Source organism: Antennarius striatus, chromosome 2, assembly GCF_040054535.1.
Source record: "Antennarius striatus isolate MH-2024 chromosome 2, ASM4005453v1, whole genome shotgun sequence".
In the NCBI taxonomy this organism is placed as follows: domain Eukaryota; kingdom Metazoa; phylum Chordata; class Actinopteri; order Lophiiformes; family Antennariidae; genus Antennarius; species Antennarius striatus.
The window spans coordinates 13,025,631-13,044,849 of NC_090777.1; the positions used below are offsets into that span (position 1 = coordinate 13,025,631).

Below are 19,219 nucleotides of genomic sequence, written 5' to 3' on the forward strand. Positions count from 1 at the left end.
TTCTAGAAAAACTAAGTGGAGTTTGTCAGACTTCATAATGGGCAGAACATGTAAAAAGATGCCCAAAATAGTTTAGCACTGTTTCCTAACACATTTCAGTTTTATAGCACATATTGCCATGAAACAAACTATGTATTATAATTGAAATTAAGGCAGTTTAGTATATTCCCTATATACAAATAAACTTATTAAAAAAGAAAATAATGCAACTTCTCACATTGCTAGTAAACAATTATTTGAAGAAGTGATTTGAAGCTCCTGCTTTCTGAGCACTGTTCACAGGATCATCAGCGCCATTGTGATGGAGATTTTTCCAGAAATGAACTGGGCTTAATAGAAATTTTATATCCAAAAAACCTGAATTACATTTCATTTTGCATCTGCTGCTTTTCAAATCAATAAATCATGTTGTACTTATTAAAAAATGACTATCTCAAACATGCAATTAAATCAGCCGGATGCAGAATTTGGGAAAACTGTCTTGTTGCTGTGAGTTAATGTCAGTTTATATGGTAAATAACAATGAAACTGGCATTGGAGTTAAATACATTGATTAACAAAATATTCCATGGTGCAGTCTGCTACAAAGGATGCACTGGAGGTATAAGTATCAAGTAATGGTTATTTATTATTGAATAGGTGACTCCCAATTTTAGTTAAAACAAATTACAGTATTTTCTGCACTATAAGGCGCACTGGACTATAAGGCGCACCCTCAATAATTTGTTTGTTCTATAATTTATTTCATATATAAGGCGCACCGGATTATAACTCGCACACAATAAAAAAATAAATAGAATTTTTAATAGATTGCAGCGGCTGTAGTTACGCAATCCATCCACTCGATAGAGCCGTGCTGCTCAGGCAGTCACGATTGCATTCATGACTTCCTGACTACCTTTGAATGGCCCGTTTTGTTATGTCAATAAGCCATTCTGAGCCTCATCAAGGAAACCTGATCACTTGATCACTTTGCCATCTTAGAAAGAAGTCAACACGCATATTAAAAAAATCTGACATTAAAAAGTGGTTAAATTCATTACGAGTGCACTCAGTGCGAACAGAGCAGATTATTTCCTGATCTGAAGTCCGAAGCAGATATTTAAGCTCCGACGTTTGTCTGCGTTTATTAATTAAATATTGTTTCGATCGATCGGTAGTCCAGTCGGAGGTGAGGTGCAGCTATTTGCTGCTGTGTGTCTTAAACAATTTTTTAACTAGTTTTTAAAGTCAGGCTGCTAATTTACTGGCAAATTTGACGCTGTTTTACTCCTAGAACTGACTTTAATGTCGGTGTCTCACCGCCGTGAATCTCACCGCACGTCGCTGCAGACAGAATACACCAGCCTGAACGCGCCCCTCCGCCAAGAACTATCAACTACATTTGTAAATCAATTGCAGTACAGTAGACACCTTTGTCTAGCAGTGACTTTGCTCTTGAAATTTCAGAAAAGGCTGGAAGTTCAGCTTTGATGGTCTTTCATTCACCTTTATGCCAGTTTCTCCGTGTGTTTCCACAGACTAATAGAATGGACCGTCACTAGATTCCAGATGACAGCACAATGGCATTTTTAAGACCAATTAAGTTTAAAGTGGGTTATTTCCGACGCCAAATAGTTAGGAAATACTGAGATCAGTCAGTCAAACTTTATTAATAGAATTGTCGGTGCTCCTACAGTCTGCTCTACCGTCTGAGAGCAGCTCAGTCAGAGCTGGGACTTCGGTGACGCCCCTTGACTACCGTTGTTAGGGGGCATGGGCCCGAGTGCCTTGTGAGGGGGCTCCTCTGGTGGCGGAGTGCGGCATGACTGACGGCCAGACTGCCGACTTTTTTTCAGCGATCATGTTTTTAACCAATATTAATATGAATATTAATCCATATATAAAATGCACCGGATTATAAGGCGCACTATGGGTTTATGAGAAAATTTTAGGCTTTTAGGTGTGCCTTATAGTGCGGAAAACACGGTATATAATTCACCACAATTGGTACAATTCTGATTATTGCGACAGAATGAAAATTTTTAACACAAAGCAAAAAACACATTCCACAGGTTTACTTTATTCCTGCAAATGTCATGCATGAAAACTTCAGACATCAGTTATATGCGACAACAGGTATGTATATATGGAGCAGCTGCTTTTGTATGAGTGTGAGTAAGACCATAGATCAAAGCTAGGGCATAGGTAGATCAAAGCACTATTGTTGATCTGGGGTGTTACTCACATTGGCCTTCTCCTTTGTCTTTCTATCCATCCGCTTCCTGAGTGTACAAAAGTTGAAATTTGACCGTGACCTACTTTTCTCAAGGTCAAGGTCATCGTCTCACTTTTATCCCCTTTGCTGCCCGAGTAATGTGTTTCTGTTTCATCCTTCTATCTGCAATGGTTGTGAAGATATTTGGTGGACAAACGATGTGATTACAGTGCGCCCTCGTTCTTCGTGGTTACTAAGTTCCAGGAACCACACTCAATTAAGGAATCAGTGATTGAGATTGCAATCTATTTATTTTATTATTTATGGTAATTTAAATGTTTATGAACCCTCCCCATACTGATATTAAACCACCTTCTATCTGCATTACCTTTTCCCACACTCTTATTGACTGTGTAAGGCACTTTTGTCTCACGAAAGTCCGAGACTGATGGAACGGAGTTCACTACTAGATGCAGTCAGCCAATAGAATGCACGTACAGTATCACGCGACTGCCTACCAAAAATCTGCGATGAGGTGGAATCACGAGTGCTGGGCTTGCACTAGGAGTTAGTATGACTAAGCCACTGTGGCTCAGTGTAAAAGAATCGAGCAAGCCACAAAAAGCCACAATCTGTGTCCAAGACAGTGGTGCAGCCCGCGGACGACTGTCATTGGGGGGGTCCCCCCCTGGGAAATTTTTTAGAAAATGGGGTTGTTTTCCTGCATTCTGAGGGCAAAATCTTCTGTTCAGTTTACCTACAAAAATACAGTAAAGTCAACAGTTCAAGCTGAACAATCTTTATTTCTGTCCTACTTTATGCAGGAATAAATGTGAGATTCAACAATTGAAAACTTGCATTCACTATGTGAAGATAGTCATACAAAATATTACTCAATGTTTACTAGTAAATTTTACTGTTTGTTCCTGCTGGTCATAGGGATCAAAAGTCTAAGTATTAATAATATCTTTCATTTACCTTCTGATCGGTCTGTCTCCACTCCTCCCCCCTCTCAGCATTCACCATTTGTTTGTTAATGACGACTTTAACACAAACTACTATAAAACACTGGATTCTTTTCATCGATCGTCCTCACCTTCTCTTACACCAATTCGCGGGTTCAGCTTGTAAAAAAACAATATTTTGTTTTTCATTGGACGAGAGGAGGTCATGACCCAAGTGCATATTTAATGATCGGGAGCGTTCAGGTCACTTCGGCTATTTCCGTCGGTATGCGGAAATAGCGGCGCTATTTCCGCTAGCACCACTCGCTAGCAGCAGTAGCGGTGCTGGCGCCGCTCGCTCGCGGAAATAGCGAGAAGCTAGCAAGCGAAAAAGTTATAAGTTTTAGCCTTTTTTTCGTAAAAATAAGAACGCCACTGTGGCTACCCAGTCTAAAAACCTTGTAGCCAATCTGAAATTTACTTCGCCTATGGCGAAGTGGCGAGTGGCTACCGCAAGCCCAGGAGTGTTACTGTGCGAATGCGCACTGTATTTATTACATCCCGCTTCAAAGCGGTGCTGTATTGTAACTGTGGCCCCGTCCACACGATGAGATTTTTTTGAAAACGCATCTTTTTAAAAACCCATCAAAAAGGATTCGCGTCCACTCGACAGCGTTTTCAAAAAATGTCCGTCCACACGTAAACGCAGCAGTGAGTTTTCAACGACGGATATAAGCATGCCAAACCATGTGGTGGCAGTATTGAGTCAAATTTTATCCAATAAGAATCCTCCGTGTTTTGTTGTCACAACACACGGGCCCATAAATATGACGTGACAGAGGTTTTCGTCGCATGCTAGACGTCAGCGTTTTAAAAAGTTGCGGATACACCATCCACACGACAACGCAGACCCAGCGTTTTTAAAAAAATCCAACTAGGCCAGCGTTTTTGCGTTGTCTGCGTTGTCATGTGGACGGAAGGCGTAAACGCAACAAAAAAAGTTGCATTTTAAAAAAAAATCTGTTATTGTGTGGACGGGGCTTGTCAGTGTTAGTGTGTTCGTCAGTTTGTTCGATCGAGTGTCCACCAAACATCTTCGAAACCGTTGCAGATAGAAATATGAAACAAAAGGACTACTCGGGCAGCAAAGGCAATGAAAATGAGATGTTGACCTTGACCTTGAGAAAACTAGGTCAAGGTCAAATTTCAACTTTTGTACACAGTGATACAAGCCATGTAAGCATGGCAGCATAGTAGATTACAAAGCTAATTAAAGTTACAAATATTTATTGTAAAATTGTGACTTTGCAGTGAGCTTGAAGAGAATAACAATTAAAAAACAAAAGAGAAGCAGGCAGTGCAAAACATATTTCTCATTACTTAACATACTGTTACATATTATGCATTATGAGAGTTTGCTTTACCATTGTCCTTTACATGATATTGTGGTCAATGGAGATTAGAAAAGCTCACCCTTGAATGCAAGTCCACAATTTAATGGGTTACCAATTAAATAACAGATGTTTTCCAAGTTATAAATTACTGTATATGTTGCAGCAATTTTCACCGATCGGTCAAAACATTATGACCACCTGCCTAATATCATGTATCACGGTCCCTCTATTTTCATCCAAAATCGCACTGACCCATTGAAGAATGGCCTATGTAAGACCTCTGAGGATGTGCTGCAGTATTTTACAAAAGATGTTACAAATAGAATTGTTTAGTCCCATAAATTGAGGTGGGGCTTCTATGAATCAGATTTCACATCTTTCTGGGGAAATTGAATCCAAGTCCACACCCCAAAATCTTCATTGTTTTCCTCAAACCATTCCTGAACCATTTTTACTTTGACGAGCTGCATTAATCTGCTGAAAGAAGCCACTGCCTACAGGGAATATCGTGTCCAAGAATGACACATGGTCTGCAGTAATACCTATGTATGTGGTATGTCTCAGAGTAATATCGACATTGAAGAGTTTGTGGGCATAAACAGCTCCATTCAAGGCCAATTTCTTAATGCAGTTCAGGTTCAGACTTTCACAAGTCCACTCCAAATCTCTAATTTCATTACCATTCAGAGGTGGACTTAGTTTTACATTTGAGATCACTGTCTGGCTGAATGCTTTAGCTCAGACTTCCAGCCTGACATGTCTTCTCAATTTGTAGATAATGTATCCTTGTGAAGACCCAGAGCCTTACAAACAGCCCTGTAAGCCTACTAAGACTGACACTTTGTAATTAATTTCTCCCTAATCACTTTTTTTTCTTGACCTACCAGCCAGCTTTTGAAATTGCTCTTTATTAATGATTTTACTGAGTCGTCTTCTCCTTTCGGCTTTTCCTTTCAGGGATCGCCACAGCGAATCAATTGCCTCCGTCTAACCCCGTCTTCTGCATCATCTTCTCTCACACCAACTACATTCATGTCCTCTTTTACTACATCCATAAACCTCCTCTTTGGTCTTCTTCTAGGCCAGTGGTCCCCAACCTATTTTGCACCACGGACCGGTTTCATCTAGGGGCAATGGGAGACAATGACACCTGAAGTGTGTTCCGGACGTCTTGTCTGCAGTTTGGTTTTCTTTATGGTCACTGCAGAAAATCTAACTCCACAAAGACAGGAGATTGGAAATGGAAGCAGGGTTTTCGATACTTTTTGGGTGATCTCAGGATAATCTGCACTGACTTTAATCCAGACTGGCGCAGTTGTGGGCACTTAATTTAGGGGTAACCTGTCACGTGACAGAGACCTGTCAAGCAAACATCTTTCAGAGTCTGAAACAAATGACACGGTTGTAGATTATTTTTTCTTTCTGTGCGGCCCAGTACGGTCCGTACCGGGCCGGTACCGGTCCGTAGGTCCTCTTTGGTCTTCCTCTAGGCCTCCTGCTTGGCAGTTCAAAACTCAGCATCTTTCTACCAATATATTCACTATCTCTCCTCTGGACATGTCCAAACCGTCTTAGTCTGGCCTCTCGGACTTTGTGGACCAAGTAATAAGATAATCAGGACTACACATGTTTAGTCTGGCTTTCATTTTCCAATACAGTAGCTATATTGATCACTTTTTGGCTCATATAAATTGAGTTTTGGTTTGAGAGACATAATACAGATAATTGTTGTTTAATATTTTTTAATAGCTGTACCCTCCTTGGCAAAGGTGAATAGAGCAATAACAAATAAAGTCATCTTCACATTTTCCTCCATTGGCATATGTGGTCTTTTCAGTCATTCAGTATATGCAGTTGTCATGACAATTACACCTACAAGCAAACCTCGGTTTTCGAACGCTTTAGACATCGAACAAATTGGAATTCGACCAAAAAATTCAGAAGTTTTTTGCATCAGAAGTTGAACAAAATTTTGAAGTCGAAAGCCAAGTCGAACAACCGCAAAGGTAAAAACTCTTTATCTTTATTGTTCTTATGCTTCAACTGTAATGTGCTTTTTATTTTAGTGTTTTCAATAATCTTTCACTTAATTTGTGTTCCATTGCCTATGGTGCGAGTTACGGTACCGTAAACTTGTCAAAAGGCGACGGTAACTCGTACCTGAGGCTAACCTGATTACATCAATGTTTTTTTTTCTTTCTCGTGTTTGCTTCTCTCTTTTACATTTCTTTGATATGTTTCATACTATACAATTTGATATATAAATTATATTATGAAATAACATTATGTTGAAAAGAGGTAGTTTTTTAGCTTCTTGGAACGGATTAAGACCATTTACATAAGCTGTCATGGGAAATTCGAATTTGGAATTCAAACAAAACGCTATTTGAACAGCCTTCTGGAACGAATTGTGGTCAGAAACCAAGGTTTGCACGTACTTGAACTTGTAGAGACTTTTTCATCATAATTAACAACTTAGGTTGTTGATGACAACTTCTGTGAAGGATTTCATTAATTCAAACATCACAAGTGTTGTTAAATCAATCCCACCTTCAATGTTGGTATTAAGGAGTTTCAGATCATTTTTCCTATTCAGATTTTAGCTTTGATTCGTTTGTTTATACTGAATGGGGTATTAAACTGTCTGAATCAAAACTCTACAAATATACTAGACATGGGTACTGGAAAATTGTAATGCTACTCAGTATGTGAGTAACGACCAACGCTCATTGCGGGGGGCCTTCCCCGGGAAATGTTTTAGAAAATGGAGTTGTTTTCCTGCATTCTGAGGTCAAAATCTTCTGTTCAGTTTACCTACAGAAATACACTAATGTCAACAGTTCAAGCTTAACTATATTTCTGTCCTACTTTATGCAGGTATGAATGTGAGATTCAACAATTAAAAACTTGCATTCACTATGTGAAGATACAGTCATACAAAATATTACTCAATGTTTACTTGTTAAGTTTTACTTAGACTAGAACACATTTTAACTTTGACTTAGACAACACCATTGGTATGCTATAGTTTATTTTTTAATTCAATAACATGAGTTTTCATTTCAATTTAAAAAGGCATGAAAAATATCAAGCGAGGTGAATACATATTTACATGTATCGCTGGTTATTCCTGCTGGTCATAGGGAACAAAAGTCTAAGACTACAAACAAGTATTGATAATATCTTTCATTTACCTTCTGATCAGTCTGTCACCACTCCTCCCCCCTCTCAGCATTCACCATTTGTTTATTAATGAGGACTTTAACACAAACTACTATAAAACACTGGATTCTTGTGATCGATCGTCCTCATCTCGTCGTACACCAATTCACGAACCAATTCAAGAACCAATTGTTTTTGTATGTTGAAGACTACCTGCAATCATTTTTACATTTACTATTATTAATGTATTAATGATTGTGTGGATGACCAAATTGGATGGAAGTCGAGATAAATCAAGATATCAAGATATACAAATGAAATAGCATGCATTATAAACTGAAAACACATTATTGTGCATGCATTATTTCATGCACAATAATAATGTAGTGTATGCACAATAATAATGCATTGAAGGATGAAGCAGAGAGGATGAAGAGTGGAAAGGCAGTCGGTCCTGATGATATACCTGTAGAGGTTTGGAAGTGTCTAGGAGAGGTGGCAGTAGAGTTTCTGACTGGGTTGTTCAACAGGATCTTAGAAAGTGAGAAGATGACTGAGGAATGGAGAAGTGTGCTGGTGCCCATTTTTAAGAACAAGGGAGATGTGCAGAGTTGTGGCAACTACAGAGGATTAAAGCTGATAAGCCATACAATGAAGTAATCTTTTCACTTCTGCCCTTAGTCTAGTGGAAGCTAGACTAAGGGCAGAAGTGAACATTTGTGAGCAGCAGTATGGTTTCATGCCAAAAAAAGAGTACTACAGATGCAGTATTTGCTTTTAGGATGTTGATAGAGAAGTACAGAGATGGCCAGAGGGAGCTGCATTGTGTTTTTGTAGATCTGGAGAAAGCCTATGACAGGGTGCCCAGAGGGGAACTGTGGTATTGTATGAGGAAGTCTGGAGTGGCAGCGAAGTATGTTAGAGCGGTGCAGGACATGTATGAGAACTGTAAGACAGTGGTGAGGTGTGCTGTAGGTGTGACAGAGGAGTTCAAGGTGGAGGTGGGACTGCATCAGGGATCAGCTCTGAGCCCCTTCTTGTTCGCTATGGTGATGGACAGGCTGACAGACGAGGTTAGACAGGAATCTCCATGGACTATGTTTGCAGATGACATGGTGATTTGCAGCTAGAGCAGGGAACAGTTGGAGAAGAAGCTAGAGAGGTGGAGGTTTGTCCTGGAGAGGAGAGGAATGAAGGTTAGTCATAGTAAGACAGAGTACATGTGTGTGAATGAGAGGGACCCAAGTGGAAAAGTGAGGTTACAGGGAGAAGAGATCAAGAAGGTGGAGGATTTTAAGTACTTAGGGTCAACAGTCCAGAGCAATGGAGAGTGTGGATAAGAGGTGAAGAAGCGTGTACAGGCAGGATGGAACGGGTGGAGAAAAGTGTCAGGTGTGATGTGTGATAGAAGAGTTTCAGCTAAAATGAAAGGAAAGGTGTACAAAACTGTGGTGAGACCAGCGATGTTGTTTGGTCTCGAGACAGTGTCACTGAGGAAAAGACAGGAGGCAGAGCTGGAGGTAGCAGAGATGAAGATGCTGAGGTTCTCCTTGGGAGTGACCAGGAAGGATAGGATCACGAATGAGTAAATCAGAGGGACAGCACATGTTAGAGGTCAGTCAGCCATCCCCAGATTACCACCGTTACATCCGCCGCAGCGGGTCACGGGGGGCTGGAGCCTATCTCGGTGGCATAGGGCGTGAGGCGGGGGACACTCCGGGCACGACGCCAGTGCACTGCGGAGCCACACACAAAGACAGACAACCATGCACACACACACTCATTCCTACGGGAAATTTGGAATGGCCAATCAACCTGAAGCGCATGCTTTTGGAGGTGGGAGGAAGCCGGAGAACCCGGAGAGAACCCACGCAGACACGGGGAGAGCATGCGAACACCGCACAGAGCGGGACTCAAACCCAGGTCCGTCGTGTTGTGAGGCGGCAGCGCTAACCACTGCGCCACCGTGCCACCCACATGTTAGAGGTTTTGGAGATAAAGTCAGAGAGGCCAGACGGAGATGGTTTGGACATGTCCAGAGGAGAGATAGTGAATATATTGGTAGAAGGATGCCGAGTTTTGAACTGCCAGGCAGGAGGCCTAGAGGATGACCAAAGAGGAGGTTTATGGATGTAATGAGGGGGGACATGAAGGTAGTTGGTGTGAGAGAAGAGGATGCAAAGGACAGGGCTAGATGGAGGCAATTGATTCGCTGTGGCGACCCCTGAAGGGAAAAGCCGAAAGGAAAAAAAGAAGATGCACAATAATAATGAATTATTGTGCAAAAAAAAATAATTGCATTGCTGTATGATCCTACCAATCATTGCTTTCAAATAGTAGAATAAAAATCAAATCAGTTTTATCCTCTCTCATGGCTCCTGTCTGCAATTTTGCCTGAGTCCATTCAACTGAAATATAAATTTAAAAAAAAAATCTATGGCACACAGACAAAAAAATACTTTCTTCAAGGAGACATCACGTCTTGTAGAAAGAAATGTAAAAATTTAACTGAATTTAAAACTGAAAATATGTTACTGCTCTGTGATGCTCACTTGTCTGAGGCTGACCCTGATATTTGATGCCGTCTCATCTTTCATACAAGTTCATCAATGTTTGGGGTCAGGCTCTGAGCTGAGGAAATCCTCAGGATCAGTGAAGGTATTTATCAGTCAGACAGTGCCTGTATGATATTTTGTTCAGCTTCATCAGAGAGAAATATTCTTCACACACGTATGTGGAACTAAAGATAGAGAGCATCAGAGATGGATGCGCAGCTGGGGCACTGTGTCAGGATGAAACGTGCAAGCTTAGCAGAAGACACGCGGGTTTACTTTTTACCTCTTTGAACATGTACTCTGACTCCCACCTGGCTTGAAACCCCTGCTCTCAGAGTCCAACCTTCCTTTTAGCCATTTTTGAGGAGGGGAGCGGCTACATTCAACCTCCGTCTGACTGCTGATAAACAATGAAACCAAAGGCCGCTTGCATTGTGGGAATGTCGTTTTGGTGAGTGCAAAATACCAGCGGGCCGATTTGGCCTGTGAGCCGGTTCTAATAGTAATTAAAAATCATCCTGCAGGCCATAATAATGTGTCACGGGCCAGATCTCGCCCGTGGGCCTCGACTTTGACATATGTGACCCAGACCATGACCAATTCATTTCCCCCAACTGGTGCTATGTAAAGTTAGCTGCATTCACAAGCTGTCACATTAATTAGCTGCTCGTCATTACTACCTGCTGTCCATTGTTAAGAGCCCAGTACCCGTAATTACCACATAGCTAGCTTGGTCCACAGGACAAAGCTTGAACTTGATACAACTGCAGTTATTTTATCAAGTAATCGACAGAAACAGGCTTAGACTAAAAGTTGTCCTGCACAGAAAATTTTGACAGTTAAGCTATACTTCAGACAAGTCTATTTAACTGGCTTGTTGGAAGGAAAAAGGAGGATTGTAACCATGGAGAGGCAGTTAGTACAGCTACTTCGAGGTTTAAACAAAAGACTTTTGAAACTAAATAGCCTTTTCTCATTTTTAAATTCCAATTCCTCTAGAATAAATTAAATGCTAGCTACATGTTGGCAAAGTGCTTAACTCCTTGGCTGCTAGCCATTGTCAGAACAGAAATCCCAGTGACGTGCGGTCAAGGGAGGCACAGTCTCAACTGCCATCATGAAAGAAAAAAAAAAGAAAAATGGAAGAAATGAAAGTTATATTTATCCAGTGATGTGTATAATAAAGTCATTTTCTGTTAAACGTCACCAATTTTAAATTATTTTTACTCAACATCGCCAAATTTTTACATTTATCACTGAATTACCGAGAAGAGACCTGTGGTGAGGCAGCAGCCAGCCAAGCCTCACCATGTTTTGCACAATGACTTGGCCAGCTGTGCTGGCATGCTGAATGGTGAAACCGTAATGCCATCTCTCTACATGTCACTATTAAAATGTTCAAACACGTTTGCTCTATGAAATAAATTTAGATAGTTTAGCTAATGCATATAATGTACACATTTTTTTGTCAACAACTGTATGTAACGTGTTTGAGTTGAGCGATCCTAAAACGGATGGGAAGAAGCACTAAGTGAGGCAAACAGTTCTTCTGCCTCATGGTAGGGTGCACTGGTGATCCCAGCTATTATTCTTGGGACTCCTCAGCTGCAGAATCGATGACAGCAAGCTACAATCTATAGTCAGCAAGTCAAGTGCAGCTGTTCACTTGTTTTTCCGCTCACTTTGCCTTACTATAAAAAGAGGATTACATATCTCAACTCAAAAAATTTTCGATGCTTTTGTTCAGAAGGAACTGCGCATGGACTTCATTTGTAAGTAAACATAACAAACAACAACATTACATTTTTTTTAATCAAATGTGCTCATTTGTGTTAGTTTGTATGTGTAAATAATTCTGCTACAAGACTTTTAACATAACCCACCCATATTGTGTGTCTAGAGCCCAAACCAATGCTTGGCCTATTCACATATTTCTAGAGTCACATATTTTCTAGACTCTGGAAATTTCACTGGGGCAAGTGAGCATGTTGATCCATTGTGAACCTGGTTTGCACCATTTTCTCAATGCCTCTATGTTGCCCTCTACTCCCATTTTGATTGCATGTCAGAATTTATAGTTGCAGTAACTACTGTGGAGGAATCATCCACCTTCCTACAAAACTGATTAAGTAGCCATCAGCCCTAGCCTACACCAGCATTCACTGAAGGGAGAAAAGAGGAACTCTGCTCAACGTCTAGACCCGATTCTCCAGACAGCAGAAGCAAGCTAGCCAGAAAATTGACTAGGAAAACACAGTGCAAATCTAACTCCAAGATATTGCTAACCACTGGTTTATAAGTTATGCAAAATCATCAGAAAGAAATGTACATGGTAGAAGGTCCATTTGTAGTGCAAACAACTAATGGCTAGTTTTTTTTTTAGCAACCAACGTAGGCCTGGTGCTATACTTGTAGAGCAAACACTCACCTTCATCTCTCAGGAAAGAGCTAGACTATTACAAGACTATGTGTCGAATGGAAAACTATATTGTTTTTCTCATATGAGAACTATGAGAATATCTTAGTTGTTACTTCCCCCATAAGGAAGGTAGAGTCTATCTGCAGCCAGACATATTTTTCCTTGGCTGCCATGTAGTAGGATTTGAGATAAACAGCAAGAAATGTAGATGCACATGGCCAGCATTGTATAGCCAGCTTTTGATACCTGCATAGGTAATATATTTATTGCTCTCTCAACCCTTTGAAAAACCAGAACACATTGATGTGGCATTGACTCTGAATTTTAAGGGAGGGGCCTTGGCATTAAGTCAATTCCCCCTGCTGATGAAATCATATAATTTCTTGCTTCCTGGTGCATTTTAAAATATTTTAATCTGTTTGTTATATTTTCAATCAAGTTCTGTTTCATTATTTTTGGGATTGCCAGTTAGTTTTTCCTACTGCTAACATTTTCTGTTGCTGCGTGGGGGACGGATCAGTTGGTGTCAATATTGCTGTAATAAACGCCACTGAACTGAAGTTACTCAACACTACTGTGCAAGCAGTGATTTGGATGTCAAGACCAAAAACTGATACAATACACACAATTTCATCTTCCCCATACCACTAACAGTCCACTTTAGGGTTGACTATTTTAAATAAATTACCAGCTGCGGAGACCAAAAATATGCAGGGCTAGCCCAAAGACATTCTGGGCTAAAGCTGTGGCAGCCAGAGTAGACTAACTTGTAAAGGTTTGCCCCAACAAGCACTACTTCATAAACACTGCTTCTTTGCTTACAAATACAAGATGCTGATGAGGACACATTGATGAGGACAATTTTGACTAATGAATGTGACTAAAAACATTTTGTATGAGAACTCTGAATATAAATATCGACTGTGGGATTTGTAGATTAATTAGAAGCAAGAAATTATTTACACCATTTATCACACATATTACTACATCATGGTTTGTGTGTGTGTGTGTGTGTGTGTGTGTGTGTGCGCGCACGCTATGGCACAGACCAGGCCACTAAATAAAATTCTTGTAAATATTTATTGAGCTACTATTTCACAAAGCTTCTCCACAAATTTTTTGCTTTATAAAAACAGGCTCATATCAGAATATCAGACGTACGTAAGAGTACTGATAATCAGTTAGCCACAGTTTCAAAATCTGATGTTACAAAAACAGTAATAATATCATGGAAGAAGCATGCTACCCTCACTATTTTGTAACATTCAGACACCTGAATAGTTGCATTTTCAAATGGATGGGGCATTATCAAATCTGTTGGACCTCAGAGGTTACTTTACTCAATCTGACTACAGGCAAGGAGGACAAAAGTGTGGACAGTTAACAAAATTTAAAAAGATTATTCCAGATACTGTATATGAATAAGGTGACTGTGTGTAAAGGAGATAAAGGCGTATTGAAGATGATGGAAGAGTGGAAAGCTATTCGATCCTGATGATATACCTGTAGAGGTTTGGAAGTGTCTAGGAGAGGTGGCAGTAGAGTTTCTGACTGGGTTGTTCAACAGGATCTTAGATAGTGAGAAGATGCCTGAGGAATGGAGGAGAAGTGTGCTGGTGCCCATTTTCAAGAACAAGGAAGATGTGCAGAGTTGTGGCAACTACAGAGGAATAAAGCTGATGAGCCATACAATGAAGTTATGGGAAAGAGTAGTGGAAGCTAGACTAAGGTCAGAAGTGAGAATTTGTGAGAAGCAGTATGGTTTCATGCCAAAAAAAGAGTACTACAGATGCAGTATTTGCTTTAAGGATGTTGATAGAGAAGTACAGAGAAGGCTAAACGGAGCTGCATTGTGTTTTTGTAGATCTGGAGAAAGCGTATGACAGGGTGCCCAGAGATGAACTGTGGTATTGTATGAGGAAGTCTGGAGTGGCAGAGAAGTATGTTAGAACAGTGCAGGACATGTATGAGAACTGTAAGACAGTGGTGAGGTATGCTGTAGGTGTGACAGAGGAGTTCAAGGTGGAGGTGGGACTGCATCGGGGATCAGCTCTGACCCTTTCTTGAACTCGCTGTATTGCTTCCGTTACCTTGTTTTAGCATGTGCCCAATAATACGGTGCATCTTATGTATAGCTAAAGTAACAGAAAGTAACAGAAAGACCCCATAATTGAGACTGCACCTTATAATTCGGTGTGCCTTATGGTGCGGAAAATGCTGTAAAATTAAAAAAACTTCCCTAAAAATGATTAATAAAAATCATCACTAGCTAAAAACAAATAATCCCCGACAGTGAAATCAACAAGCCAACAATGTAATCCCATTCACATTACTGACTTGCAGATAAAAAAAACCCCACACCCATCAGTTGAAAATACAAAATAAATCTTTCAAAGCCAAACTGTAAATGCCACAAAGCTCTTGAGGCAGAGTTTTCCTATCAGTTTCAGCAATGCACTAACATCAAGATCATCTCTTTGGGAAATATGCCATCCCTGTCTAAGGCCAACAAAGAGACTGTCCAATACACTCTGGATATCATTATAAAGAGGGTCACATCCAAGTTACAGAAGCTTATGTGCACTAAGCTTATGTGTCTTTTAATGGGAAAAAAAGCCTTGACATGATCTTGCCAGTCTGATGACAACTGGTTATTTTTCATTTCACAGAACATTTAATTTACAAAGACATAATATCCTAAACCCCAGAAGAGTTTTACACTTAAGCGTTGTGAAAGAGGAATCACTGAGATGATAGTTACAGAGCTCGGGACTGGTGCTACCATGCTTTGATTGGCAAAATAAAAAACTACAGCTATAGTTTTTAATATCTGAAATATGAAATGTAACTGGAGATAACAAAATGGGACTGTAATGTTAAGCAAATTCAAATCTGAATGTAAATTATGTTCTCCAAAAAAAAAAAGGGGGGGGGGGATACACATAACTCTGGGGGTCAAATGAAGCAAAGTGGCATATGAACGCAGACCAGATATGTTTTCCAAATTATGTTAACTGTCACATTCATTCAAATGAAGTGTTTTGATGCAATACCTAAATTTGTTTAAAATTAATAACTGCCTTCTCTGTTCTTTACAGTCACATTAATGTTTTTGCCTCCTCAGTTATGATTAACTTCCAACTCCAGACAGCGTTGGGACAAATATGCAGAACTTCCCTTAGGAATGGTAACAGATGCTTCAGATCAGATCAGTTTCATTTAAGGCTTAACGTTTCTTATAAATCATTACAAATACTTATTATTGTCGCCATGTACCCTGGTATTCAGGTTGACAGATCAGACGCACAAAACCCTTTCCCCACCACGATGTCCAGTATATGAGGTCTACATATTGGATTCATCTGACAAGGAATTACATTACCTTAAATCCGTTATTAATACAAAGAAATTATCAATAATTTTACGATGGGGAAGTCAAAGAAACACAGTGTGCCAATCCTGGACTGAATGGATGCTCGGCAGCTGTCTCTCAGTCCGAGAAAAAGCGGTAATGAGAACGGCTTTGAACGCCATCTTGTTCATTGCAGCTGCTTGGGCCCTGAATACAGGAGCCCATTCATTCAGGAGGCGGAGGAAGGGAGGGGGCACACGGGCAACATGAATTCATCTTTGTGAACCGGTTCGCACAGATAACTCTTTTAAGAAACATAGAAAAATGTAGTGAAACTAGAGGAAACTAATATTTTAGATGTGATATCATAAGATTGCTGGGTAACAACTTGGTCCCAGTGGTGAGCCGATGGAGACGGCGCTCAGCTCGGCTTCCTGCGACAGCATGCCCGGCTCGCTGCTAAACCACCTTTGTAAATATTTACCAATAAATAAACCATTGAATCGCCTCTACTCTGGTTTGAACATTACATTTGTGTGCTGGCTTTATTTTTTAAATTTATCGAGGTCGTTGTCGGAATCAAGCTTCAGAAGCCGAGAAGCGGGGCGGCCCGGTGCAGCAGAGTCACCGTAGCTGCTAACAACTTAACATGCAACCGAGCCGCGATCGAGATAAACAGATTGAAAAAAATCCAATTAACCAATAATGTTTAAAGAACACTGTAGTGACTTCTTCCACTTGATGTGTGAACTATATCTCCGCCGGTGTAACACTCGACAAACAAAATAGCTTTTACAACTACAGCGTCCACAACAGTGCTCGATGTATTTTTTTCTTGGCAATCTTAGAGCTGTGCCACCACCGAGAAAGAGATGCAGATTTCTATCGACATTGCGGATTAGCAAAGAGTCGAGCTAACAAATTAGTTTTATTATCAGCACTATAAATGAGTGCCGGATAGAAGACTCAACGTGGGAATTGTCAACGTATAACCTGAATCTATGGTGGTTTCGATTCCCTGTACAAACGATGCTGGTTCAACCAGCTACAATATTGTGAAATCTGTTCCGATGGCTGCAAAATCAAACAGTTTAGCGATGTCTTTCAGCCTCATTACGGTTAATATGCCCCTCAATATATACCGTTTATATTCAGGGAAATTGTTCTGGCTGCCATGGTCGAGTTCTACGAGCCCAGATCCACCACACCAGGCCGTAGACGCAGGCTGTGGCCGCTGCTGGCTAACTTGTACGGACTGGCTCACATAGTGGGGGTGGCGGTGATTCTGCTGGTGAAGTAGCCATTTTTGACTCCGTTGTCAATTGCATGATGCTAAGTTACACATTTTAAACACAAGTGGAAGTCGATCCAAACTGTTCCATGTTCGTCCGAATTGAGCAAGAGTGAGAAGCTGCGACTTTATATTAGCCACCTTTAAAGCTCGATCGGAGTTTGTCGGTGCGCTAACAATGACATAAGTGCGAACATTTCGCTTTAGGTAATGCTATATAATGGAAAAATATGGACCAACATACAAATCCCAAAACCTTGTTGGTAATTCTTAGCCGCCGTCACTTCAAGACCAAAGAAATTAAATTTTGTTCCGTAAGATGTTAAGTAAAGCAAAGCTGACATAGAATAATCTCACCAACTTATTTAGACGAGTTCATGTACCCAGGCGCTGTAGTAGAGATGTGGCTAACCTACCAAAGTTACCCTGTAAACTACGTCCTATAACTGGTAATTAGCTACTAGATTAAAGATATGTCATTAAATATAAGAAGCTTGCTTAATATTAGGATCAGTTGTCACCTGGTTTTAAGGCAGTGCATGTAAGTTTGTCGAACTGTGACCCCCACCCATTCCACTGGAAGCGACTTCTAGCTAGGAGTAGCAGCGGCTAACGGTGAAGCCACTCCGCTCATGTTAACCCCTTTCCTTCACGTTTCCTGCCCGACAGACTGGCCCACTGCACACACAAGTCATGTCCTCAAGTACATTTTCAAATATCAAAAACATACACTAACCTGCTTTCAGTCGAGGGTGTCTGTTGTTTATATCACATTGACTGGAAACAGCAAAATCTTGCCTCTCCTCTCACCGCCCAGGCGCTCAGATTTAGCTCGTTTAGCTACCGAGGAGCGGCACTCCCCGAACCCAGTTTCAGACCCGCCGAGGGGAGACACACCGGCACAGAGACGAGGTGCTGTTCACCCAGATAAGAGCGTCAGAGTCCCGCCTAGGCGTTCTTCTTTTTCAACACAATTTCCAACGACACCAAAATTCTTTTCCTGTCTTTCCCAGCTTCGTCGTCCCTCTTTTTTCTGCCTTCACTCCAGGACCTCAGTCGCTTCTTCCTCCGGCCATCAAACAGCAGAGATGGGCGCGGTAACCCTGCACTAAGGTCTGGGAAACCCCACGTTGTGTGGTAGCGTCATAACGCACGACGGAGGGTCGGTGACCACTCCGACACACCAGGAAATACTTCCATTTTGGTAACAGGAGCACGTTTAGATAGTATTTATCTAACAAATCACACATTTTTCACTCTATAGGTTTATGCATATGATGAATTTAAATAAAATGTAATCCGCCAATAGAGATTTAACACCTTTAACAAGCAAACTCCCATTGATATGAGAGACTGCTTCATACAAAGCTACGCTTTCTGGAGAAATATGGCCATAATTTACCAAATGTAAAGTGAATATAATCAAAACTTCACAATACATGTGTGTCACTATAAAATAATATGTCGTTTTATTGAAATATGTGTGTGTGTGGGGGGGGTGTTGTGCACTTTAATTCTTTGGAGGACGTCGGTACAGCAAGAAAAGCTACTTCATACCAATAATACTGTCTTATTTGCAAACCAAACAGGACAGTGCCACACATTTGACTACAGAGGTGAACACACTCCCCTGCAGGGATGCATGGCCAAAACACACCTTGCATGTGTAGTCAGTGCTACCTGTGCCTTGGGGTCCAATTTGATGTGACAATTACATCACAAAGTGACAGGTATTTATGTCCAAAACAGTTCAACACAATACCTAAACACTCACGACTATTACCTGGTAGTTTGTTGAAACTTTTCATCTATACATTATGTTTATATTTCCACACTGTATTTCTAAATCTTTGCACTGATAATCCCCTAACAGTTATCAGTGTTCCATTGTCCCCAGGATAATGG

The 19,219-nt window shown here is 40.7% G+C and overlaps 1 protein-coding gene across 1 annotated transcript in view; it reads right to left on the minus strand.

Moving 5' to 3' along the window:
• The window catches only part of LOC137605655 (guanine nucleotide-binding protein G(I)/G(S)/G(T) subunit beta-1), a 45,736-nt gene extending 27,331 nt beyond the window's left edge, over positions 1-18,405 (minus strand). Inside the window, exon 1 of the mRNA XM_068330312.1 lies at positions 18,051-18,405. The gene's annotated coding sequence lies outside the window, so the exon portion shown is untranslated. The remainder of the gene's footprint in view (positions 1-18,050) is intronic.
• Between the last annotated feature and the right edge of the window lie 814 nt (positions 18,406-19,219).